This window comes from Pinus tabuliformis, chromosome 8, assembly GCF_031772625.1.
Source record: "Pinus tabuliformis cultivar Carrire ecotype Pingquan chromosome 8, CPIR1, whole genome shotgun sequence".
In the NCBI taxonomy this organism is placed as follows: Eukaryota; Viridiplantae; Streptophyta; class Pinopsida; order Pinales; family Pinaceae; genus Pinus; species Pinus tabuliformis.
The window spans coordinates 1,810,279,774-1,810,299,504 of NC_142294.1; positions in this window are offsets into that span (position 1 = coordinate 1,810,279,774).

The following is a 19,731-nucleotide window of genomic DNA, read 5'->3' on the forward strand; positions in this document are numbered from 1 at the left end:
TAGAAGCTGTGGTATAATCTAAAAATTTACTATGTTGTGGCCTATAACTTATGCTTCTACTAAGTGGATTAATTCACATGAATTGAAGATGTATTGATCTCCTTTTACTCCAAGGTTTTTACTATTGTGTATTTCAATAATCATGTTGATTGTGGGGAAATGTTGGAAGAGGATCTATGGCTTTAAGTTGTGTTGTCCTCTTCAATAAAACCTAGTTTTAGAAGTTCATTCTAGTGACTAACTCATTACCACCACACTTCTGTTTGTGCATTCGTGGAATCTTCTCCTCTTTATCTAGGCTTCAAACATGCTCGAGAAAATTGGAACAACTTTGAGGTGATCCGTGAAGCTTAACATTGAAGAGTTCCAGAAGGGCATCATTATTTGCTCATGCATTTGTGTCATATTTTTCTTGATCAAGGGCATCCCTAGGAAAGTCATTTTAGAGAGGAATAACTCACATTTAATCCAAAAATTAGATTAAGAAAATACAACTTTCTAGTGTCAAATTTTTCAAGTGGCAAGGTATTCATAGGTTGTTTGTCCAATGACTCTCCTCCTTCTCTCTAACATTTTGTACTATTGATAGGTCATGTTTTGGATATGAAACATCGACTTACAAATGAAACTGTGGATCATACTCCAGACTCACTCTCTTCAAATTATTATAACCACATAAGCTTGCAAACAAGAAAAAACATAATATTTAAAATTATTATATTATGACTTTGATAACATTTTCCAAAAAGGAAATAATGCATTTCAATCCTAAAGCATTGATAGAGGTTTTAGTAGCAACCTTGGATAGAGGGGATGACCATGTGGAAATAATTATTCCAATAGAGCCAAGCCCTAGTATGCCCTAGTATGAAATTAATTCAAATTGACAAACCCTCAACAAGGATTACAGGGACACATCCCAATTATCATGTATATGAAAAAGAATATAGTCTTTATCATTTATTATGACATTGTGTAATCAAGAGTTTCATTAAAGTATCCATTAGGTTCACAACTATCAATTGAATGAAAGGATGTATGAAACAAGAAGTAGAGGGAAGGTATATCTGTGACTGTTTTAGATCCCTGATAATAACATGAAACATCTATAGATCACAAAGAGGTTATGAGGCTAATCATATATACACTTTTGCATTTTTTTAAACTTATTGTCATTGTCGCTGGCAGGGTATAACACATTCAATAATGCGGTTACCTTACATTAGTTTTAGCGTAGACCAAAAATTAAACAAGGTTTCACAAAGTTAACATTAGATCTTCTAATTTTATTTTTGTTTTGTTAGATTCCTATACCAATAGGTTTCATTTTCATGATTGACCTGGGAAGTGCCAAATATGTTCATCTTTTCATGCTGCAAAGGTTCCATATTTTGTAAAGAGTTAGAGAGAATTAAAAAATGTAAAGAGGGTATGCCCTAAAAGAATAATCAAAGGGCAAAAAGAGCAAATTGGTCAGGAAAAAAATTAATGAAAATGAACCCCAAAGAAAGACCAGGAAAGTGGCCAGCCAAAATGCCACTGCTAGCTTGTTTGTAAATTCACATTGTGCAGATATTATTGTTCATCACACCTGATGGATGGCCCAACAGTTCAATCTGGACCATGCCATGTTTTAAATTGCTTGTTCTAGACTAGAGAATGAATACCTGTCCAAACAGTTCAAGCTTGGCAGATGAGTAGATAGGCAGAGAAATTAAGGAGCCCAACTGCTTAATCTGGGCCCTTGGAAGAAATAAGGGTAGATTTAGATAGGAGGACAGTCAAAAGAAAAGAGGACAATCAGGGTTTGCTAGTTCAAGTGCACCCAATCAAATGGAAGAAAAATGCTTGGTGTATTAGGCTGGGTAGGTAGCTTGAGGTTGCAGAAGCAAGGTCATGATCAGTTTTTGTCTTGTCAAAGAAAGATTCATCTCATCAATGACATTGGTACCATAGCAGTTGTTTGGTTGCATAACAATGGAAGCATGTCTAATTCCCCTTCACTCCCCCTAAAAAGTCTCTTACTAACATCCCCCTAAAGGACCTTGGGATCCGCCCAACAAGTCCTGCTTTCACTACATCTTTGTAAAATACTAAGTCAAGTTTTAAGCTTTTCTCAAGGAAAAGAAGCCACATTTCTTGTGTAAAAATCCTTCACTCCTCACACCATTCACTTCCTTTATCTAAGTTTCATTCTATAAACTTAGCATCGTCCCCTACACTTTCACTCCACAAAGCCATATTAACTTCTAATTTTATTATTTAGCTCCCTAAGCTATGTTCCCACCCCTAGTTCTACAAAAACTATGTAAAAACCCCAAAAAATATTAAATAGTCTATCCCTTGGCACCATAGCTGTAAAAACAAAGTTAAGGAAATGCTAGGTCCATTTGGGGCCCTAGCATTAGCCTTCCACGTCCTAACCCTGGAGTTAATTTAACCCTTGGTTAAATTAATAACCACTGCCCACCCTTTACCCATAAATCTGACTTTTTTACCCTCCGTGCTTATTATTTAAGGTTTTGTTTAAATGTTTTAATTAAACATTAACCTATACTCCGCTGGCGCATAACCTCATCAACCTTCATTAACCAAAGTTTTCAACCCCCCCCCGCGTGCATTTAAATATTATATCCGGCGGGTCCCACGCCTAACCGTCCGTTGCTCCACTTGCCCCGCTCGCCGTCCGATGTTCCATGCCGCAGATCTAACGGTGGGCGGTCCTTTTGAAATCCCGATCCGCCGGAGGTTAGCGTCCGGGGGATGGGCGGTTTTGCTACCGTACCCCCGCCACGCGTCGTCCTCCTAGCGTGTTCGGAGGCCCCCTCCCCGATACCGCTTAGGCCCAAAGGTGGTGCGGGAGACTACCACAAACCACTCTCTGCCCCTGACATCAGCACCACGCCGCCACTGACATCACCTCTGCGTCGACCCGCCGCTGCCCTGTCCCTTTGCCACCTCACCTGCTTGCGTCATCACCCGCCAGCGTGTCCGTCGCCACGACATTGCCTGAGTCAGCAGCCACGTCACCACGCCGTACCCATTACCCGCCAGATGACGTCATGCTGACGTCATCCCAAAAAAGTGCCAAAAGCGCCAAAAAGTCCCAAATTTCATAAAAACACGCGAAATGACCGTTTTCTTTCATTGTCATTGGTCAACTTGGGAGCTCCGTGTTCGCTGTTTTACATCGTTTTACCACCCAAGTTCGAATTCGATCATCCACGCCGCTGCCGCCTGCAATTTCAACTCCATTGTTCGTCATTGTACCAGCTCAACCACCCTCGGCGACATAAATCCAGGTATTTGCCGAATTTCACCTGTTAACCCCTGTTTTCACCGTTTTCTCCATTTCACTCGCTTAAAACTCTGCAAATTCCCAAACTAAAGGCACTCATACACCTAAATGCTGCCTAAAATTCACTGATTAACCCCCTGTTCGAAGAAAACCCTGCGAAATTGCGCCCATTTGCAAATTCACCGTTGAAAAATCATTTTCAAGTTCCTGTTCCCGGCAAAAACTCCATATCGGCCGTGCATTGTCCCCTTTCACCAAAATCCTCTGCAAAAACTTCAGCCATTGGGCTAAAATGATCCCCATTCCCTCTGTATTTGCCCTCGCAAGCTTATCAACCCAGTGAATTCATCAAAGAGAAGAAAAGCCTGTTTGAACCCGATAAATTTGCATCTTTTGTCATAAGCTACAGACAGTGAAGACTACTGCCTCATTTTAACTCATTTTCCAGCTCCTTTGTAAATCCTCACAAGCAAGCTTTATCAATCTGTTGTTGTTCTAATCTTCATTCCAAATATAAGCACAAAAAGACTTCAAGATGGCCACTCCAGCTCCTGTCAATCCACCCAACAAAGAGCTTGAAGCAATGCCTCTAGCTGATAAGGATTACCTCATTCAGGATTTGGTTGGAGATAGCAATCACTTGCAGACCTTATGCCAGTTGAGAAACAATTATTTAAACAACTGTGACATGTATGGCATATGGGAGTCTAATTTGCCTTTTTACTTCCTTCCTTCTGTTAATATTTTTCTTGAGATTATCCATCTATGTGCTGAGAATTATGATCCAATCCAAAGAGCTATCAAGTCTCCATCTGGGAGCATACTCTTCCATATCACTCCTAATTCCATTAACCAAATGCTAAATTTCAAGCAGACTCAGCTTCTAGTCCCTTTTTCTATGAAATACCTGTTGGATGAAGGCTCCAAGCTCTCCAGCTCTGAGATTGCAAGAATTGCCAAGACATTCATGAGGGCAGACCGCCAGCCTACAGAAACACCTCCATTCCTATATGTCAACTTCAATGAGGTGGGAAAACTGCTTGTAGATATGATTTCCTCTGTGCTAGGTTTTAAATCAAGTGAGCACATTGATGAAACAGTGTTGGTCTTATTGTCTGCATACAGCCCAGGACAACCCCCTGCTGTCAAGTACAACTATGCCAAGTTCATTGCTAATAAAATGCATGACCAACTAGTGAAGCTGGATAGGGAGGGAATCTTCAAATATTCATCATATATCTATCATTTGTTCATGTATTACCAGTCTGAATGTTTCCAATGTCCCATCAAGAAGTTGGATTCAAAGGGTGAAAGAAGGTCTGCTATTTTTTGGTCATCAGTCTTCCATCAAGTCCAAGACTCTCCCTACTCTTACTGTGAGTTCATTGACCAATTTGTTTACCTAGTCTCCTGTCTCTTGAAAAGAAATCCTCCTCCTAGATTATCTTATGACATGCAAAAGATATTGCAGCTGTCCAAGAATTACAAAATAGGTGATTGGTATCTCTACCAAAATCACACTGTCATTAGAATCTATGGCTGTGAGCTATGTCCTTACAGGCTCCCAAGATATGTACCAATGAGACTGTTTGCCTTGGAATACTACAGGCAACTCATCAATTTAGATCTCGCTCATTTTCATAGTGCTAAGAAGAAAGCTCACCTGAAATTTAAAGACCATCTAGGCCCCTTTATTATGAACAAGAAAGAAGGTTGGCAGGATGCTGACCAAATATTGAAGGAGAAAATCAATTTGAAAAGAAGTTTCTGGTGGGTCCCTTATGACCCGGATGGCTTTGTCAGTGCCAGAAGAGTTAAATATAGGCTGACAGCATATGAACATTGCAAAATTCCACACATTGAACAATTTGCTAATCAAGATGAATGGGTGTAAGGCACATTAGTTGAAGAACTCACTCAAGAAGAAATAATGGAGCAAAATGTCAAAGATTTAGAAAAAATTCTTGACTTGTATTCTTTTCAGAAGGTAACATTCAAATTGCCACACCAAGTTGGAGAGGGCTCATCCACTGCTGCAGCTTCACAAGCTGCCCAAGAAGCATCTACATCAGCAACAGGTACAGCAAAAGGAAAGGAGGTGATGGATGCAGAGCAAGAAATGGTTACAGAACAACCTACCACCTCAAAGGAGCAAACTCAAGAACAGGCTCCTCCACAGCAAACAGAGGCACTGCAAGTGCCAGCTTTACAAACTCCTGCTAATGAAGAAAGAGGTAAGAAGCGAGACCGAGAAGACTCCACACCTGCTAGTGGGTCTACCTAGTAGCTCGAAGCTAAGAGGCAAAGAGTTGATCCTCCAGTAGAGGAGGAAATTAGTGAAGATGTCCTAGAAAGTCCAAGGAGAGAAAGGAAAGCAAGCCAGCAGACACCTACTAGCTCTTTCCAGCAAGAGCAAGAGAGGCAGCATGGCATGGAGGTATCCTCCTCAACACAACAAAGCAAGCGACCACTTGGTATAAAAACTTCTTTCATGGAAATCAAAGCCCAAAATGAACTGTTAAGAGTACAGCTATATGATCAGTCCCTCAAGGCAACACCTGCCAAACAACAAAGATTGATGGCAGCTTATGATTTCAAAGAAGAAAAAATGATTCTTAGCCATTTCAAGTCGAAGATGCAGCAACCACAGTCAGCTGCAGATTATGTGAAGACAAATTTAGAGGTCCTTGCCAAGGACATTCACCCCATGGACCAAATAGAATTGCACAAGCAAACAGGTGAGATGGTCTATGCCACTCTAGCAGATAAGGCCATGCTGGCCCATGAATTGAAGGAATCTTTGAAGAATACAAATACTCAACTAGATTTGGAAAGAATGTCCTCCTTAGCCAAAGATAACAGAATAAAAACATTGGAGGACATTATTGTGGACCTGGGACATGATCCTAAGGATCCTAAGGGTGTCAAAGCCCTTATGAAGAAAAAAGAAGATGATATTGCTGCCCTCAGAAAACAATTGAGGTTGCCTCCTACTATGCACCCTCAAACTGCAGAGCTGGTACAAGAAAAAGATGCTGAGGATACAATGGATCTATTGATGAGGATGAACCAAAGAATAATTCAGATGGAGGAAGAATTGGAAAGAGCAGTCCAAGGCAAGCAGGGAGAGTCGACCTCCCAGCCACCTCAAACAGTTCCAACTGATGTCCCTGTTCCTCCTACACAAGCAGCAGCAATCCCTCCAGTCATCCCAACAACTACAGCAGCAGCAACTACAACAACACCTGAATCTAGCATGAGCATGGAAGAAATGATGAAGGCTGTCAAAGAGAGTAGAACTATGCGTCTTGGCATTTGGCGGGCCTCTAAAACGATTCTGAAGGTCGAACAATTTTTCCAATGACACCACCCCTTTCGGCAAGGTATTTCCTTTTCGGGAATCAACCTCATCTTGCAATTATTTCTCATATTCCTCTTCATCGATACCGGCGTCTTTGAATACTTCCACATTTGCCATGAAGTCTAGAATATGTTGGTCATCATTGAATATGCGCAGGTTATTTACGTTGTCTGGTACTGCTAGTTTATACATAATTTCAATAGAAAAACCATCTCTAAGGGGTGTAAACCTAGCTGCGGCATTAGCTAGAGTATCAACAACAACATTGTTAAACCTAGGAACAAACATGATATTGAAAGCTTTAAAAGAATTTATGAGACACCATACCTCTTGCTGGTAGTTCTTTAGATGCAGAGACAAATAATGGATGCTATTGCGTACCTGTCTCGTAATGATTTTCGAATCTCCAATGAATTTTAGGCAGTTTGCTCTTAAGTCGATAGCCTTTTTTAGGCTGAGCACCAATGCCTTGTATTCAGCAGTGTTCTTGGTACATTGGAATTCTAACCTGCAAGAGATAAAAAATCTATCTCCTCTGGGATTTAGCAGGATGCATCCAGCCCCTGCCGCATCATGGGTTTTTGAACAGTCATAGTACAACGTCCATGTCTATGTGCTAGGGAAAGGTAAACCTGACGTATGTAAGTTTAAGGAACAAATTGTGTCACCGCAGCTCAAGGTTTTCATGGGGATTTCAATCTGGGCATTTGGGGAAATGGTTGAGGTCTGAGGCTAACAACACCCGAATGAAGATTCAAGGAGGCATACTCGTAGATCTTGCTATGCATAACTGATTGGTTCGTTAGAGCTTTCAAGGTTGGTAATAGTATGTTTCATACAAGGCTCACTATTTACCCTGATTTGGTTATTCCTTCCTTTGTAAGGTAGCCATAAGTGAGACCAATCTGTGGCGAAGTAGCCCTGCAACTTGCAAGACCAATCTCTATTGAGGAGAAGGCCGTAAGCTTCTAGGATGTCTACGACGATTATGTCAATGCACTGATGCACTTGGGAATCAGAAGATAACTGAACAATGCATTATTTAATTCTCCTACGGCTGGGACTTGAGACCTGTCAAGTTAGATAATTTTTGCGTCGGTTTTCTCTGGTTGAATATTCAGTTTCTTGCCTACTGACCAAGGCATAACATTGGTTGATGCGCTAGAGTCGACGAGGCAGTTGTGGACGTTGAAATTAAACATTTCAAAGGTTAAGAGGAAAGGGGGAGTTGAGCCTCTCGAGTTGGTGTTGGCGGCATTTACTATAGCTTGGAGGTCGACCACAACTCGGGATCGACCTACAAGATTTACCTTGTTAGACACAGAGGGTTTAACAGGGCGGAGGAGAACATGAAGGTTTTAGCTATTAGCTCACACTGAGCAGTCAATTTTCACAATTCGAATAATGAAATATTAGCTCGTGTTTTCTTTAATTATTCGATGATATTGTAATCTAACTCTGCGGGTAAAGTTTCTGGCGTTATGCATAGTGTTGCCGCGGTGGTCTTAGTAGTGACCCCTTTGAATGCATCTTTAGGTGTGGAAAAGTTCCTCATGCTGGCTGGGGATTTGTTTGGGCATAGATCATCCATTCCTTTGGGTGAGGAGGATGGTGGTTGACTGGTATCGGACGGGGCAAGATCCTATGCAACAAAGCCCTTTTCTTGTCTTCTAAGGAAGGGTTCGCTACCGCGCCGTTACTCCTGAGGTTGTAACTTTTGGGGGCTTTTGGGGAGCTTCCCTAACAAAAGCTTCTTGTGTAGTGCACACATCTCCTCCTCGGAGGATCTCGAAAGTTAACACAACGGACGAGGAATCCTCACCAAGGGGGGAATCATCTTCTCCCGATCCATCTGTTTCCTCTTCTGCTTCCCCAGTGGTCTGGTCTTCTAGCAATTGGGTGACAATGATCGTCATATTATGAAGCCATTGTGGGAAGGTTTTTTCAGAGTGTGAATCCTGGTGGAAAGTGCAGAAGTTATCTTTTCCTAACTCTTCTACGTTGAAGGTTGAGCTAGGGTTTTGTGAAACCTTGGGGAGAAATTATTGGTCTTCCAAAAAAAGGGCTTAGTGGGCTTTGAACCTCCTGAAGCATCACTTGTTCTTCGCTTTAGCTGAGATACTTCATTGGTTAGCTGTTTTAGAGATTTGGTTAGTCCTTCAAAGTCGAAGGGGTCTTTGTATTTATTAGCCGTTTCACTTGAGGGAGCCTGGTTTTTCTTACCAAAGGACTTTGGATCTTCTGACGACTCATGCTCCAAGGCACCGATCAAAAGAAGATCCTTTTCAACCTCGAGCGCCGTGGCAAAAGTCTCTACCAGAGTGAGCTTTGCTTCACACTTAACGAATACAACAATGCCCCATGGTAAGGCCCTTGTGTAATAATCAACCGTGATGGAATTGTCAAGGGCTACATCCATGGGGAACTTGTTCAGAATAGTGGTGACACATTGATTAAAATATTTTACCTTCTCCTTCTTATGGAATTTCAGCGTGATGAGCTCGGTGAGGAGCATGGAAGGTGTCTTATCTTCTGAAAATTTGTCTAGAAAGGATTTCCGGAACTCGTCCCACGTTCAGATGGAGGCGACAGGTAGCGCCTGATATCAAGTGGCCACTTTATTTTCAAGGGTATGCGGGAATTGGCGACATGCTACGTCGTCGAACTAGACCTTCATCATTTGAAAAGCTAAGTAGAAATTGCTAATGTGGTCATCAGCTGAGGTCCCTTTCTCTAGGTCAAACTTTGGGAGGTGTTTCTCAGGATTCCAAGGCATATCATGAAGGAGGCATCTAAGGTTTAAAGGGGATTGCGCCATCCAAGCCAGCGGTGGGGGACGATGATTTTCTCTAGGGTTGAAAAGGAGGCAACGATCGTTGCCTTCTGATTCACTGTCTCTACCTGACCTGCCGCTGGTGCGAGGGGGGCATCTGGCTTCTCTTCTCGGCACTTTGAGATGTCCTAGGTCTCTCATGTTTCTCACGTTCCAGTTGTCTCTTAGGTTTCTAAGGAGACATTGGTTGTTGTAGAAGTTTATGTGGTCTCTAAGGTAGTCCCCGGCTCCTTGTCCCAAGATCCCATGAGTGCCCTTAGTGAGAGGTTGATTGTTGACAGGGGTTTCCTCAGTGATTTGTCAGTTGTTCCCACGCACTTCCTCTCTAATCATCTAGTTATTCTTGCCAGTAAAGGTATTCTTAGGCTCCACTTCTTCATCTTCAGGATGGATTTCCAACCCTTCGATAGATAGTTTTTTGACAACGTCCACATAGTCATCAAAGGCTAAGCCAATTAACTACAATATGGAGTTAACTAGGATGCCATGACATGTATGTTGAAGGTTTGAGGTGCAAGAGTTGGCTAGGGAGTTAATGGCAGGGATACATCTTAAACCCTTGGCAAATTGGCTTGTGATAGGGCACAGAGCCCTGAGTTGTTCATTAGTGACTTCGTACATGGGAAGTTCCTCTCCTCCAGGGGTGTCTTCAAGGAGGGGAATATGAGGTTCTTCCTGGAGCAGTTTTGTGAAGGGTGGCTCGAAAGGAGGGTTATACCTTACCTCGGGGGGTCTGGGAGGCCGAGGTTGATTACTTCCTTGATGGGAAGTCTCTGTGTGGGGAGGAATTTTAGTGTTTGCCATGGTCCTCCTTCTAGCGCCAAATATGTTGATGGGCTGGAATTTATCACCAACAGTCAAGGGGATCTCTCCAGTGTAGGTTCCCAACTAGAGCCTGCACTGAGTGCGTTGGAGATCCCTTCCGGTATGTAGGCCCGACTACTGTTCCGTTTTGTGGAGTTAGCTTCGGACAGAGGTGTGATATAAATTTAATAGAATGTATGAGCTTTAATAAACACAAGAGAATAATTGACAAATATCCTGCACCATATATATCCCATGAATAAAAAAAGATAAACCAAACAATCTCACGCAAAGTTTCTGTAAGCAGGACTTTAGATCAGACTTGTGCCTACTAGATAAATAATGCTTAACAATTGCAAAATCAGTTTACAACTATCAACCATTTATTAGAATACATAACTGTGCGGTCAAAAGAACAAATTATACTAATACCTAAATAAATAGTTCATTGGCATGAGTATAGAGTGAGTAAACCAAATACCATTCATAAGTAGCAAAACCAGATTTTGAGTACGAAATAGCATGTGGGGAGACCACACATCAAATAGCTTTCGGGAACATTCGATCTGTCATGTGAAAGAAAATACTCATGGCACAAGCACATAGATATTTGAAGAATTCAATAGTGAAAATGTACAATTAACTCTTGTATTGACTAGAAGGACAACAATTCTCTCAAGCAAAAATGTCTATGAATCCCCAAAATAGTCCTCAGCAAAAAGCCCTTACAAATGAGACGTGAGGTTACATTTATAGGATGAGAGATACCTTTGGTCTACTCTTGATCCTTGGACTTCCTAGTGACCTTTCACCAACCAAATGACTCTTGGCATTCTATGTGACCTTTCTTGTTCATAGAGTATTCCGTGCTCTCATAGTACACAAAAGAGAAATGACTTTTATCCTAGTTGACTAAGCTGCAGATGGTGAGTTTCGGAATGCTGAGCCCGAGCTTTTCTGTCAAGTAAGTGCGCCATATGTTGTATTCTGCGGCGATGGGAGAGATTGGTTGCTGGCCTTCATCATGTCTTCACTTGGCACGTATATGATTGTTCAAGGTACCCAACTTGGTGTAGAGCCTCACTGGTTCTACGATGTAACGCTTGATATTTTCCGCGAGTTGACGTGGTTGCAAAGGTTGCCGTGGTCGCGGATATATGTGAAAATCGCATTCCAACTATGCGACCCGGTCTATCTCATGAAACTGCGACTTTGCTTAACTTAGCCAAAAACTTGGATTTTATTCGGGTTTACTGACACTTACGAAACCTCGGGAAGTACCTAACGGGGCTGAAGCTTAGGCTTGATGTAGGGGCTCCAAAAATTTATTGTTTACCCGAATTTTTGGAGGTGTTGTTGCAACAGCTACAACAGAATGTTATGATATAATCCAATGTATGTGGAAAACTGACCATCCTCGAGATGTCACTCTGAAAAATAATGACAACTCCTATGTTTAACGACGTTGGAACATGTCTTCTAGCGTAAACCACTAAAAGTGTTGTTAACGTTCCAAATTCTCCTTAGGTTAATTGATAAATTTTAAAGTTGATGTTGATTAATGTTTCAATTTCAAGGCTTGAGAACGAATTCACCTGAACTCCTAGAAAGAAACTAGCATGAGAAACTGAACTATTTTCATTCGATGAAGATCTATCTAATGAAAAGAAGAAGTTTCAAACAATAATGCATCAAACAAGAACTTCCAAAAAAGATATTCAACTTTGACTATTTTAATGCAAAGATTCAAATCCCTATTGCATAAAGAAATGAAATTTTCGTTTTCTTTTCAATTTAAAAATTTTTAATGCAATGAAAAATGAGAAACGAATAAATTATTGAATAAAAAACATTCACACAGATCAAAATTGTGACATGAAAGTCTTTTAACAAATAAATAATCAAGTCAAATGATTGGAAACCCTAATTGACAAGAAACAACGAAAATGAGGTAAACTCTTATCAAAAGGAAATCAAATTTAATTCCAAACAAATGTTGGCTTTACAAAGACTTCTGTACAGATGAAAACACTTTAAGAAAAACAAAATTCAAAGCAAGGAAAGGAAACACAATTTTTTTTCACTTATAAGGGTCATTGCAAGCAATATATGGAAACCAGTGTGATTCATCACACTTTCAAAGACAAGTGTGTCGGGTCACTTTGTATTAGAATAGAAAATGCGTTGGGCCAAATTTGCATAAAACACGTAAAACTAACCATAACTAAGCTCGAAATAATGATTTCCTAGGTCCAATAACTGTCCGAACAAGAAACAAAGAGTCATTTTCAGAGGTCCTAAAAGACTAGACAAAGGAAACCACTAAGGAACATATTGTTCCCCAGCAAGGTCGCCAAGTTGTTTTATGGTATTTCTTTCTGCAGACAGAAGCAAACTCCCTAGACCTAGTGGCCTAATCTAGAAACAACCAAGAAAAAATTGATTTTCTTTCCTTAGAGAAATTTGTAATATGGAAGAAAAAATTACTTGGAAACTAATGTAGACTCTCTCCTTCTCCATGCTTGTAAGATTTAGATCCAACTCCAAATGCTATAAGTGGAACCTGCAAAATGTCTAAAACAAGAAATATAACCAAAACATACAAATAACATATAGAAATATCTCTAGACAATAAGCTAAGGCATCATTGTCCTAAATATGCATAAATGAGACACAATGTATAGGAAAACTAGGAATTTTTGTATTAATGAAAGTAGGAGAAGATTACAACCCTATGAAATCCTTGACCTTCTAGATCTCTCCCAACAATCTTGTCTTTCCTTTGTCACAAAGCAAACCTTTAATCATTCCTCAAGTACCTGGATGGATTATGGACCTCTAGATCTAAATGAGCAGCATGAGGGCATAACTAAGAGTCTCTAAAAGCCAACCCAGTCCCAATAGCAGGTAATGCATTTACAGGAGAAATGAGGAGGTTGTATATCCATTAAACTAGGGTAAGATCCACTTTAGAAGGGGATAAGATCCTTAAGATAAGATATAATACATCATTTGCAGGAATTCGAGGACATCCTTAACAGAGAATGCTAAACTTCCATGATAGAAGCCTCTAGAAGCGGAAGCTTCAAAATCATTTTTAATTTTTTTCTCATTTCAAGGGTTGTCACACTTGAAGTGAAAGAAACTAGCACTAACCAACACTTTCCCCTGTGATGCAACCTGCGTCATCGCGCTATTTGAACTAAGAAAGTACGATGGGGACCTCAATTAGGGTTTTTAGCTAATTTATTGCAGAATTCTTGGAACTTCTGAAAAAGGGATGCTTTTGCCTTTACATGGAATGATTGCACGCTGTGAATGGATGATGATTGATCTGGGTTCAAGGTCATTTAGTTGAATGTGACAAAATGGCCTGTAACATATATATTTATTGAGTCACATACACCTACATCTTAATACTCCTTTAACAATACTTAACTCTAACCAAAGCAAAGATATAAATAACTTAATCAAGTGTATATATATACTTGTGAACATGTAAACAATGCGTTGGTTCTCTAAAATGTCATATTTTTCACCCCCTTTTCGTCCAATTTTTACCATATTCCACTACTCTGTAATCTTACATTAATACCATTTTCACGATTATATATGGGTTTAGACTTATTACTTTCCAAATCATTTATTTTAGTATTTTGAGTGAGTTTATGATTAAATATTGGAAAAATTAACATGTTTTCACTTATATATAAAAGTTGGACAAGTGTTATGATATTTATAGGCATATTTGAAGAATTAAGCAAAGTCATATTTGACCACTTAGCCTCAAATTCGAATTTCCTCTTCAACTCATGGAGATTTGAGGAAGATTTGAAGATAATTATTCAAGAACATTCAATGGAGGAGAATCATGGAAGCTTTGAGAGGATCTCATATTAAAGATTTTAGAGATGTGTGAGAGGATTTGCGGAGATAATTATCTCCTAATTTTAGCAAATTAGTTGGAGCTACTTGAGAGAAAAGTGGACTTGAATTTATTAGTTTCTTATCCTCTTCTTAAAGCAACTCATGTATAAATAGTAGTGCTTTCTCCATTTCAGAGGGGAGGAAGGGAGAATAAATTTAGGATATGTAATCATAATACTTGAATAAATATCTTTGTAGCTAGACTCCAATCTTTTGGACCTTGATCCAAGTCTATTTCACTTAATATATATTGTTTTTCTAATTTTCAACTTCTAGTGTCCATCTTGAGCATCAAAGGGGCTCCTTTGCCAAATATGTACACTCTTTCCTTTTCTGTTTATAGTTGTAGATTTCAATTACTTTCATAGACTAGATTTCAATCACTTTCACAGACTAAATTTCAAATGCTTTCATAAATTAAGATTCCATGGTTTCATAGATTAAGTTTCCATGCTTTCATAGATTAGATTTACTTGCTTTTATATATTAAATTTCCAATACTTTCCTAGATTAGATTTCCAATGTTTTCCTAGATTAAATTTCCATTGCTTTCCTGTATTAAGATTTCTATTGCTTTCATCGGTTACATTTCTACTACTTCCTTAGATTAGATTTCCATTGCTTTCCTAGATTAGATTTCCATTGTGTTCCTATATTAAAATTTCCTTTAAAATTAATTTACTTGCTTTCATAGAATAATATTTCCTTTTGTGTCAATTTACTCACTTTAATAGAATATAATTTCCTTTCATGTCAATTTACATTTGATAGAATTAGAAACTAAATCCTTGCATATATTTTGTCATGCACTTCATAAGTTTACAAACTCAGATTGATAATTTAATGTAACAAAATTTTAATACAATTGAATTCACTGAAATAATGGAGGATATACATATATATACATATACATATGCATATACACATATAGTGATTAGAGATTGAAAAATAAGGAATAATCACAAAAAAAAGGTGTTTTGGTGAAAAAAAAAGAACGCCAAATAAGTCATTCATCAATGTGGATGGATTTTGAAAATAAAGTTAAATGGTCTACTTTGAAATTGTATGCAAGGAAATTGATACATTGGCTGCATGTTTGGGTCAAAATAGAAGAAAAATTGGGGAGGTTGAGTGCAGAAATATTTTATTTAGAGAAAGAAGTTCATCTTTGTGAACTAGAGCATGAAGCAATGTTTGGAGAAGATGATGAGAAAAATGAGAGACTTGAAGAGTATCTCATAAAATACTTGAAAATTTTTGGATTGAAGCATACAGATGAAATCCCAGAAGCATCAATACAAACTAAAGAATCTTATCGTCTTGAAACTAAGAATATGCACATGTGTGGAGGTTATGAAGGATATGAAGATGGATAAGAATCATAATTTTCCATAAAAGAATATGAAGATTTGTCTCATGAAGGCATAAAAGATGATGGAATTACGAAGACTCCATCAAATCTTGAGGAAGAATTAAAGTTTCTAGAAGAATGGTTAGCAAATCCCAAGTTTAATAAGGACTGAGTTGAGGTTGTAGGCATGGTTCAAGTCAATTATATGGAGTATCCAAGAATGCTAAAAATTAACTGGAGAATTTGAAGATAAAATGAGAATCTAGGAAAAAATATAATTTAGAAGCAAGAAGACAACCAAAAGGAAGAAGTTAGAATTCAACGTTTTGAAGAAAGCCTAGGGATAAATGCACTAATGAAGAGTTCACATAACAACATAACAAATGGAAAATTGGGTGCAAAAAATGTCCAAGGGAGGAAATGTAAAGAGAATATTTCATAATTGAGACAATATTATGATAAAAATGAAGACATGAATAAATTCACAAGTTGGTTTAGAGATACATTAAATGATAAAGTATATGGAGTCATGAAATGGGTTATGCGAGATGGTAATGATGCAAGTGTGGAGCTTGGAAACCATGCAAGAGATAGGATGATAGTGAAGGATGAATGCAAGGTTGAAACAATTATGGGCCAAAGCAAGGATTAAGTGATCATTGGTGCATGATCATGGATAAATATTTACAAATAGTTACAAATTAGTTATTGATAAATTGCCATTTTAATGAGATATTAATAATGGTTATTAAGAAATAGAGTGTGCTTTAATATCCACAAACATGTAGACTTGAAATGCAACTTGGAGACTCGAATTATTGGTTGCATGAATACTCATATGATAAGGAGTTAAAATTCTTTGGAAAGGAAGGAATTTTATGCAAGATGGTTGACATGTTGGAGGAAAGTTCACATGCCTTACTAGAAGAAATTGGAGAATCACTTTGGATGCATGAAAATAAAAAAGAGATGAGACTAAGGGATGATGAGTTTGATGTGGAGATTTGTGTGACACAAGCATGTATGAGTAAACAAAAAAGGAGATCTAGTATAGAAAAAGTGGAGTTGGATTCCAAAGGTAGTATAACATTTGTAGGGGAGGAACCGGGCATAGCAAGAACCTAGTTTGATAGGCTTTAAGAAAGCATGGATGGAAGGTAGGGAAAATGAGGGTAAGAAAGTAGTTGATTGGTACACACAAACCTAGTAGTGATTCTATTTCTTGATTCCAATCCCCATCCATTAGACAAGCAATCAACTCCCAGACCCTCCAAAAGGAGGAGTATAAACAACAAAAGAAGAATAAAGAAGAAATTATAAAACTAGGACGACATGAATTAGGTCCCGAATAGAGTGAAGAACATGAAAACCTCTTGTTGTCTACATAGTAAAGGAAAGAATAAGAAGTTAGCCTATGTAGGAAATAAGAAGATTTAAAGTTCAAATTATAACCAATAGATTACAAAAGAGCCAAGGGTCCAAGTGAAGCCTATATGAAGGAGATGACAAGTTGTGTATATGTGAAGAACAAGGAAGAGGACCAACAAGTTATTACATGGTGGATTGATGAACACGATCATGGAAAGCAAGCTTTTTTCTAGAATATATTTGTATTTTTTGTAGGTGGAAAAAGAGATTGAAGTAGGCAATCTTTCACAATATAGTAAGAAAAATGGAGAAAGAAACTAGGTGACTAAGGATTTTGGAAGGAGGAATAGTTCTTATAAATCTCTCATAATAATGCATTGTTTAAGTGATTCTACAAGAAAAGAAGACTAGTGCGAATGAAAAATGGTATGTTTTGATAAGTGAAAAGTATCACTAGGGAGTTGAGGATAATTCAAGACTTGAAGACAATGAGATGAAAACAAACATACAAGTTTTATATAAATAATTAAAGCAACAAATGAAGAGTAGCTAGATGTACCAACATAAAGTAGAGTTGAACATTAGGATAGAATAATTATATAAAGATTACCAAGTGGAGATGCAATCTAATGAAGCATGTAATCAGTAACAAAACACAACTTGCCAAAAATACTTGTGAAAATAAAGGAGATTGATATCAACAAAGTAAAGTATGGAATCCTAGAAGATTTCATGCAGCAACAAAGCAACAATATAGCCAAGAAAGTGAATGTCAACAACATAAAGCATGGGATCCGGGTGGAATGAAATATATAGAAGATTCTTGAACTGGACTCCATGAATTTTTTCTGAGGAGACTAATTTCGGAGCATCTCCTCAAAGTCAACTCTTGACATCTTGAAAGTTAAATAAATCTTTACCAAAGGGAGTGGGTTTCCTTAATTTAGTTTATAGGGTAATGTAATAGTTGTTTAAAAGTTGGGTTTATAGTTAAGATTGTAAGCGAATTATGGTTGATTTTATCACTCGTTCAACCTCATTGTATATTAAAAGCATAAATTGGTTTGCTATAGAAGGTGAAGTCTTGTAAGAGGACAAGATCCTCATAGCTATGTAAATAAGCATCCAAAAGGTAAGCTTAGTCAAAGTCTTCATTTAATGTCAATTTATTAGCTAACAAAGAATGTGGAGATAGTTAAGATATTCTCCACGTGTTATGTAAGCATTCGAAGCATGACACCACAAAATAGATAGGGGTTTTATTTTGGGTAATTAATTATATATTTATGGAGGATATTTTGGATTTGAAACAATTTGGAAGTTTCATCTTCATAATATTTATGTAAGCCTTCGACATGGAGTGAAGGTGTGTAACCATGATGAAGGAGGGCCCAAACTATGTGAAATTAGGCAAAGGGAGTGGTCAAAGACAAATTGATGAATCTAGTCTTGAAAAGGGAGATTATGTATAAAGTTAGTTGTAAAGAGATGGTGTGTTTATGCCTCTAAGTAGTGTTTGTCCCCTTCTAATGGAAGTGTTTTTCTTCGGATTAATACAAAGTAAAATTACAAGTGAATATTGTGTTCTTTCTATGTTTAAACATTACAACATTGAGCCATATCCCACTTTGCAATTGTATATGTATTTCTCTCTAGATCTACCTTTTGTGTATTTATGGTATTGTGTAATTTTGAGGTGTAATTAAGAAGCACAATAGAAGGAAAGTGGTATGTTAGTGATCAATGAACAAGACATGGACTTTTTTTATAGTACTTCAAGGTTCCTAGAGAAAAATTACCCATATGCGGTTAGGCCTCACCTTATGTTTGTTCATTTAAAAATACCAAAACCCCAACACCTTACACTCGAAATGTCAGTTAACAAGGAGTAGTACATTACTTAATGTCTCAATTAGTATGGGAACAAAAGTATGTCAAACCTTTTAATAAAAAGGTGTGTTCATTGTCTCCCAAAACACCAAAATCCCGAACACTAACTCTCGACACCTTGAGCATTCGATATCTTAGTCCTGATCCTTGATAGGTCAAGGTTCCATATGGGATAAGATGAAAGGTTGTGTTTCATACATTAAAGTTCCCCAATACTTGATATCCCAATGCCTAATATCCTAATACTTGATACTGTCGAATATTGAAATCTCAACCATTTGATACCCAACTCCTAAATCTTTGATGCTTGATCTCGGGGGAATAATATTTAATTGAAAGAGAGTTTTCTATCTATCAAGATGTGAATATCTTTGTCTATTAGGACAAACTTATATCAGGGGATTAGCCTAACAAAAAGGAGTATTATTAATTGGAATTATATTAATATTGGTACAAAGATGTATCGAGAAAAGTTGTGAGTTACTAAATGATTCCAAACATCTCAGTGAGCCAACATTTTGATGACGAAGATAAAGATAATTTAAATGATGGGAATTAGTTCCTGTGGGTTTAACAAAGTGGATTACATATGAAATGAAGTGTGTTAAGGAGTGAAAAATGGCAGAGAGTTTGAGAGAGAATTGAAAGTGTAGGAGAAAGAAAAGATTTTGGTTACATCACCACTTCATCCCCTTAAAGGGGTGGTCTCTTAGAATAACTAATTTAGTTTGTATGATCATAGCCTTATGGACATTCCTTGCCTTAGCAGGTGGGACTTAAAACTCTGTCAATGTACCAAGATTGTATGTACTACTTTGAAAACTATACTTGTCTAACAATTGCTGCTAATGTGAAATTATTAGACTCACACTTAGATTTTTTTCTTCACCTTTTCTTTT